General features: G+C 33.0%; 1 protein-coding gene across 1 annotated transcript in view; it reads right to left on the minus strand.

Moving 5' to 3' along the window:
- LOC117170679 (trehalase-like) overlaps positions 1–6991 on the minus strand; it is a 144902-nt gene that overhangs the window by 120856 nt on the left and 17055 nt on the right. The window contains exon 2 of the mRNA XM_033357620.1: positions 1964–2108. The gene's annotated coding sequence lies outside the window, so the exon portion shown is untranslated. The remainder of the gene's footprint in view (positions 1–1963; positions 2109–6991) is intronic.

Genomic DNA, 6991 nt, shown 5'->3' on the forward strand with positions numbered 1-6991 from the left:
CCCCCCCCCCCCCCCGGTTTTCATCAAATGTCTACGTTTTGAGACCCCCTGAATCTGAAAAACAGGTTTTTACGAATGTGTCTGTCTGTGAACACGATAACTTTTGAAAAAATTAATCTATTAGATTGGCCTTTGGTACACTCGTGTAGTTTCCTAAACTACACTGAGAGACCTTTCGTTAGAATTAATAAAATAAGTGAATTAGACTTTAGTATAATATCGTTCAAAAATAGAGAAAAATCAAGGTTTTGTTATATTTATTCGTATTTCAGAACCGAAGTTTAATATTATCAAACGAGTATTTCAAACACGAAAACGACAAAGTAGTATTCTAAATACGAAATATTATAAATCTCCATTTCAAGAATTCACAATACCAAAAAATTATATTCTTTTTACTGAGTTTTCGAAAAATCATTTGAATAAAAAGAATAGCGAATATCATAATCTCGGAAAAGTATTTTAGAAATTGATAATGTCATTGTTTTTCAAAAAAAAAATTTCGTGAATGTCTGTAGATTTCTAGTTTTTTAGTACGATAACTTTCAAAAGAACTGGCAGCTTGGATTGGCCTTTGTTTTACTCTTTTAGTGTCTTAAATTGAAATTCAAGTTCGTCAGCTAGCAATTTGTATAAACATTCAAAAACTGAGAGCATTGTCAAACATTTTTTAGACTTTTTTTAAGATTTAAAAATTTTATCTACGCATATTAGAAGAAATCAAAAATACAAATAATTTATGCTAATGATTTTTTTGATAAGAAGAATTACCGTCGTTCGAGAATGTACACAATTTCCAAAAACAAACGAAAATGAAAATTTTAAGCCAAACAACGCACGATATGGAAAAAAGTTAGAGGAAGAAAAAATTTGCATTTTCAGCAACCTACAAGATTACCATAACAACTTTTCGAATTTTTCTAAAAAATCAAATATTCAAATTTTAATTGTACAAACAGAAAAAAATTTTTAATTCAATTTTTCGGTCCAACTATGCAAGATACGACTAAAGATGAATGGACAAATATTGTGCACCTACAAAAGATCTAAAAATTTCTTATTATTCACTTTTCGATAGGACACATAGTTTTCGTTCTATTCGTAAAAACATATTAAACATTTTAAAAATAAATAAATAAAAAATTTTGGACAAACGTCATAAGCTGAAAAAAAACTACTAGACAAAAGTTTTCCACCCAAAAAAGAGCTACACATTTCTTACGCATTGTTTTGTTGATAGGAAGCTTAGTTTTTGTTTTCATCGTGAAAAATTAAATTAGAAATACAAAATAAATTTTTTTGGAAAAACGACGCAAGGTACGACCAAAGATTAATGAACAAAATTAGTACATCCAAGAAAGATCTGTAAGTTAGAAATCATTTTTTGATGGAATTAGCAGTTCTTGTTTTAATCGTAAAAATAACATTAAAAATAATTTTTTTTTATTTTTTGAAAAATTACACAAGGTACGAAAAAAAATTAATAGACGAAAATTGTCCATCCAAAAACGATATACAAATTTGCTGTTATTCATTTTTGTATAGAACGAGTAGATTTTCATTTAATCGTGAGAAATAAGATTTAAAAAAAATTAATTTAATTGGTTCAAATCGTAAAAAATAACATTGATAATGAACAAATGAAGTTTATGGAAACAAGACACAAGTTGAAATAAAATGTATAACAAATTTTTTTCATAGAATAAGCATTTCTTTAATGATAAAAACGAGACGACGATTGAACCGATTGAACATCCATAAGTTGAAATAATTGAAATTTTAAGTTTTATCACGTAAACCTTATCCCAAAGTACAAAAAAATAAAACATATTGCACCAAAATGGCCATAAGTTATTCACATCAATCGAATGTTTTGTGTAGTTTTTCTTTGCATGAAGGGACAGAAAAACTTTTTAAAGGTAGTCATGATTATTATAACTTATTCAAAATTAAATTAACTCACCGATTTCCTAGAAGCTGATACCTCTCAAGCTTCTCGGTGATTCGCCCACGGTGGTACTGTTGATAACGCAAATAACAGCTCTGGTTGATGCGCTGCCCGCTGCAGCACAGGCAACGGCGGGTTCCTTGCCAGACAACCAGCATTACTGTACAATAAATCAACTTACATTTTTACGAAAAAAAAAATTACGGGATTTCATTGAAATCTCGATAACAAATATAATAATATATAGAGGTCAATTATAATTCCATATCTGGATTACTGCCAACAAAGAATTTTTTTTAAAGAATTGGATATAGTTAGGTCGTCAAAAATCCATTCAAAGCAATATAAAAAAGTCCATACAAAATAAAATTGTTTAAATAAACCATTTTTATATGTTTAACATCGTTCTTATAAACAAGATAATTTCTCTTTCTTTTCAAATCTACGGGAAATAAGATAGTGAATGAAGAAATGCCATTTATCATGTTAATAACTGAAATGGTAATCAGCGAATACATTTCAATTTTTTAATAAAAATTTAAACCAAATTAAAAAATTTTCGAGGGTTGAATTAAGCTGGTTTCACATGCACTAAAGAGATGAAATCTTTTTGATTCTTTTGGCTAATGATACTGTAATCAGAGAATAAACGTCGACTATTCGAATTCGTGTCTTTTTACAAAATTTTTGAAACTTTACAGGTTGATTTCGGATGTGTTCAACATGTAATAAAGGGATAAAACATGTCTAACGAACTGTTGCATGCAATTTTTGTATTAAAAGTGAAAATATTCCAATTCTTCAGATTAGTGTCTTCATAGAATTTTTGAAACACTAGGGGTTGATTTAGGGTGGTTTCTACATGCGCCAGAGTGAGAAAACTTTCCTTAAAAACTTTTAATGTTGTTTTTTCAAATAACCATATTCATCCTTTTACAGAATTTTTGAAGCTTCTAAGTTTTATTTGAGATAGGCTTCACACTAGATAATGGGGTGAAATTTTTGTTGGTTCTTTTGGCACGAAATTCTGCCATTATCAGCGAAAACATTTTGACTTTTCAAACTAGTGCTTCAGAATTTTTGAAACTTTATTGATTTAGGATGGGTTCCGCGTGCAATACGTCAACTTTTCAAATCAGTGCTTTTTTTACAACACTTTGGACAACTTTAGCGAGGGGGGGGGGGTAAACCTTGAAGTACCTGCATGCCTAAACAATTTATCCCTATTCTAAAATTAAGGGCTCATTTAGAGATTTTGTATGGCCCCCGGTGCAATTTCTCAAAAAGAAGGCCTATAACATAAATTTAGTTAAATTTATTCATTAAAGCTCTCTAAAAAACCGCTTAAATCCTTAGAAATCTTTGAAATCCTTGGTGATTCAATAGAATTCCTTTAGGTCTGCTGAAATTCCTTTAAAATACCTTCAATCTTTTTCATCGCTAGATATCCCTTGAAATTTGAATCTCTAGAAATCGAATCCACGTGGACACACATTTCCCTAAATCTGTGAAAAATATACTGAAATGAAACAAGGTATACTCTAGATATACTCCAATTTTTATTTTTATTTTTTTGGCGACTTTTTCTTTCAAATTCAAATCATGTTTAAGCTCACGTTCCTAAGCTACTTCGAATTTTTTTAGCCAATTCATCGCTCCTTTTGGACTTTTTATAGTCCGGGAGCTCGCGACAATTCTATGGACGTGATTTTAGTACTCACTAAAATTTCAGATTCTTTTGTTTTCATAGTCAACAGTTCGAAATTCGTTGACTGACTAACAGCTGTTAGTGTATTTTGCAACAATTTATTGTTAAACTCGTCAAAAATTCGAGTGAAAAAACTTCATTTTAGTACTCTTGAAACGCACGGGGAATGATTGTTTAGATGCTGAAAACTAACAATAAGTTTGACTGGCAGCTCCTGAGTGGTGCCAAAGTTGACTGACATTTTAATCAGCAACCGGATGAAAGTTTTGTCCTTTTCATTAACTAAAATTTTCATTTATAGGATACTTCTATAAAAATAATATGTATATAAAAAAAGAAACTACGAAAATCTGACTTTTTATGCAAATTCACAGCTCGCAACAATGGGTTTCAAGATTACTAAAATCACGTTTCTTGACTTGAATTTTTGGCATGTTTGACAGCCTGCCAGTCAAGTTTGGCACCACTTAGGAGCTGCCAGTCAAACTTCCTGGTAGTTGTTTGCACCTAAAAAATCATCCCCAATGGGTTTCAAGAGTACTAAAATTATGTTTTTTCACTCGAATTTTTGACATGTTTCACAGTCTGTTATTTAACTTTGGCACCACTAAGGAGGTGCCAGTCAAACTTATTGTTAGTTTTTATCATCCAAACAATCATTCCCCGTGGGTTTGAACAGTACTAAAAGGACGTTTTTTCATTCGAATTTCCGACAAGTTTAACGATAGATTATTGAAAAATGCACCAATAGCTGTTAGCCAGTCAACGAGTTTCGAACTGTTGACATATGAAAACAAAAGAATCTGAAATTTTAGTGAGTACTCAATGACGTCCATGGAATTGTAGTGACCTCCCGCACATTTTGAAGACTAATAATATCTATATTTTCATAAAATACGTCCACGTGAACGAAGTAGGGGGAGGGGGGGGGGGTATTTGTCCAAATTCCACGGCTGTCCACGGGGGGGGGGGTCTAAAAGTGGTGGAAAATTGTCCACGTGGTATATGGATGGCCCCTTACAGAGTTACATATATGATTATAAACAATTCAATGGGATTACACAAGCTAAAAAACCTCTAGCACTGAAAAACTACCCTACAAAATAAATATGCACAAAACATAAAAGTGGGGGCTATGAAAGAGCCCTTTGTTCTAGCATAGGGGTATACACTGATTGGGATCTGTCTGAGTCTGAGGCAAGCAGAAACTGCTGATATACTTCATTCTCAGTTTAATGTCAAATTCTTTTACGAGGTGATTTTCGAGATTCAAGGGTGGTAAAAGTTCTTGATGCATTCGGACAGCTAAAAATATTCCAAACTTATGCAATACTTGTTTTGCACCTTCGAATGTTTTTCCAATGTTAATGGTTGGTTTTGGAAAATTGATTCTGGGGTTGTTGGAGAGCCTTAAAAGAGCTACTAGTTCAAATATACTCACTTTTATTTTCAAAGCATATTTATTTTTTAGGGTTTTTTTTCAGTGAGAGGGGTTGTTTTTTAGAAATTGCGCCAAAAGCCATGCAAGACCCCTAAATAAACCCTTAATTCAAGTGAAAGAAGAAAGTTGATGCAACAATTATTTCTACCATGGTACTATACTAGCTTTTCGTAAAGCTGGCAGTCAAATTATTGTTCAGGGTAGTTTTCCAGTGTTACGGGTGGTTTTTGAAACGGTGTTTAATGTTTCCGGAAAGCTAGAAAATATTTCAAACTGATGATTGTTGCAAATTTTTTTAGGGCAGTTTTTCTGTGATAGGAGTTGCTTTTGAAAAATTGCGTCGGTGTTCTGGCAAGAGCCCTAAATAAGCCCTCAATGCATGTGAATGAAGAAAGTTGATGCAACCAATATTTCTACTATAGTACTGCTAGCTTTACGAAAAGCTGGCAGTGCCATTCATTTTTTTTAATGCAGAGCCCAAAATTAAGCTTTTTGGCATACAAGGATGGATATACTGACATACTTCATTCTCAGTTTAATGTAAAATTTTTTTACGAGGTGGTTTTCGAGTCTTAATTGTGGTTTTCGGAAAAGTATTAGATGTTTTCGGACAGCTAGAAAATACTACAAACAGATGCAATACTTTTCCTTGCACTTTATCATTACTTTTAGTTTTGGGGGTTGTTTTTCAAAGTTAAGGGATGGTTTTGGCACATTTATTTTGGGGGTGTCGGAGTGCCTTAACAGAGCTCTTAATTCTGATGTACTCTTACTTTAATTAGCCCTTAATTCAGGCATAGGACATATACACTAATTGGCTCGGTCCGAGAGAAAAAGAAACTGCTGATATAATTAATTCTCAGTTTAATATCAAATTATTTTATGGGGCGATTTTCGAGTGTTAGGGGTAGTTTTTGAAATATCATTTCACGTTTCCGGAGAGCTAGAAAATATTCCAAACTGATTCAATACTTTTCTTTGTACTTAATCAGTACTTTTTGGTTTGGTGGTAGTTTTCCAATGTTAAGAGATGGTTTTGGCACATTTATTTAAGGGGTTTTAGAGAGCCTAAAAAGAGCCCTTATATCTGATTTAATCACTTTAATGTTTATAGCATATCTATTGTTTAGGATAGTTTTTAATCAATAGGGGTTGTTTTTGAGAAAATTCGCAGGGGCGATGCAAGAGCACTAAATGAGTCCTCATTTTCTGTGGAAGAATAAAATGAATAGAACAAATATTTCTACCACGGTACTGATATACTGCCGTACAAACTAAAAAGATACGTAAGTGACATTGCCGCTTAGAGTGATTCTCTTAAACTTGGCAATGAAAAAGTCGACCTGAACACCAATATCGCTAATGTATCTTTTCAGTTTGTACGGCAGCCCAAGAGGCAAATACAATATTGTGCCGATTCTTACAGCAGGCGTTGGCCCGGTACAGACTCAACACTGGCAAAACACAAAAGTCAATGGCCGGTTCTCTACCGACAAGATCATTTTGCCCTACGTTGGTTCGATACAGGCTGAGTACTGGCAGAAGCGTTTCTGCGATAATTCTGATAACTAAGGACTTCTTTGAGCAGTGTTCTCTGTTGGACTTGAAACGTGAAGTTAGTGGTTAATTGAAATAATCGATTGTTCGATACGTGAATCCGCAGAATTCATAGCAGAATTCCGTTTAGACTGGAAGCTGCAGAGCGTGTCGTCCGACGGTTCACTCGTTCAAAAGAAGCAGAATTATATTATGCTTCTCGTTTAATGAATGCTGAGATAGTGTTTCCAAAAGGTAAGTACGAGGGTGGATTGATAAGTTTCCGGCCTGACCAAGAAAAACAACGTTTTTAAGAATTTTTTTTTTTTATTTCTCAACATAATCTCCTCCAAGGCTG

This window comes from Belonocnema kinseyi, chromosome 4, assembly GCF_010883055.1.
Source record: "Belonocnema kinseyi isolate 2016_QV_RU_SX_M_011 chromosome 4, B_treatae_v1, whole genome shotgun sequence".
Classification (NCBI taxonomy): Eukaryota; Metazoa; Arthropoda; class Insecta; order Hymenoptera; family Cynipidae; genus Belonocnema; species Belonocnema kinseyi.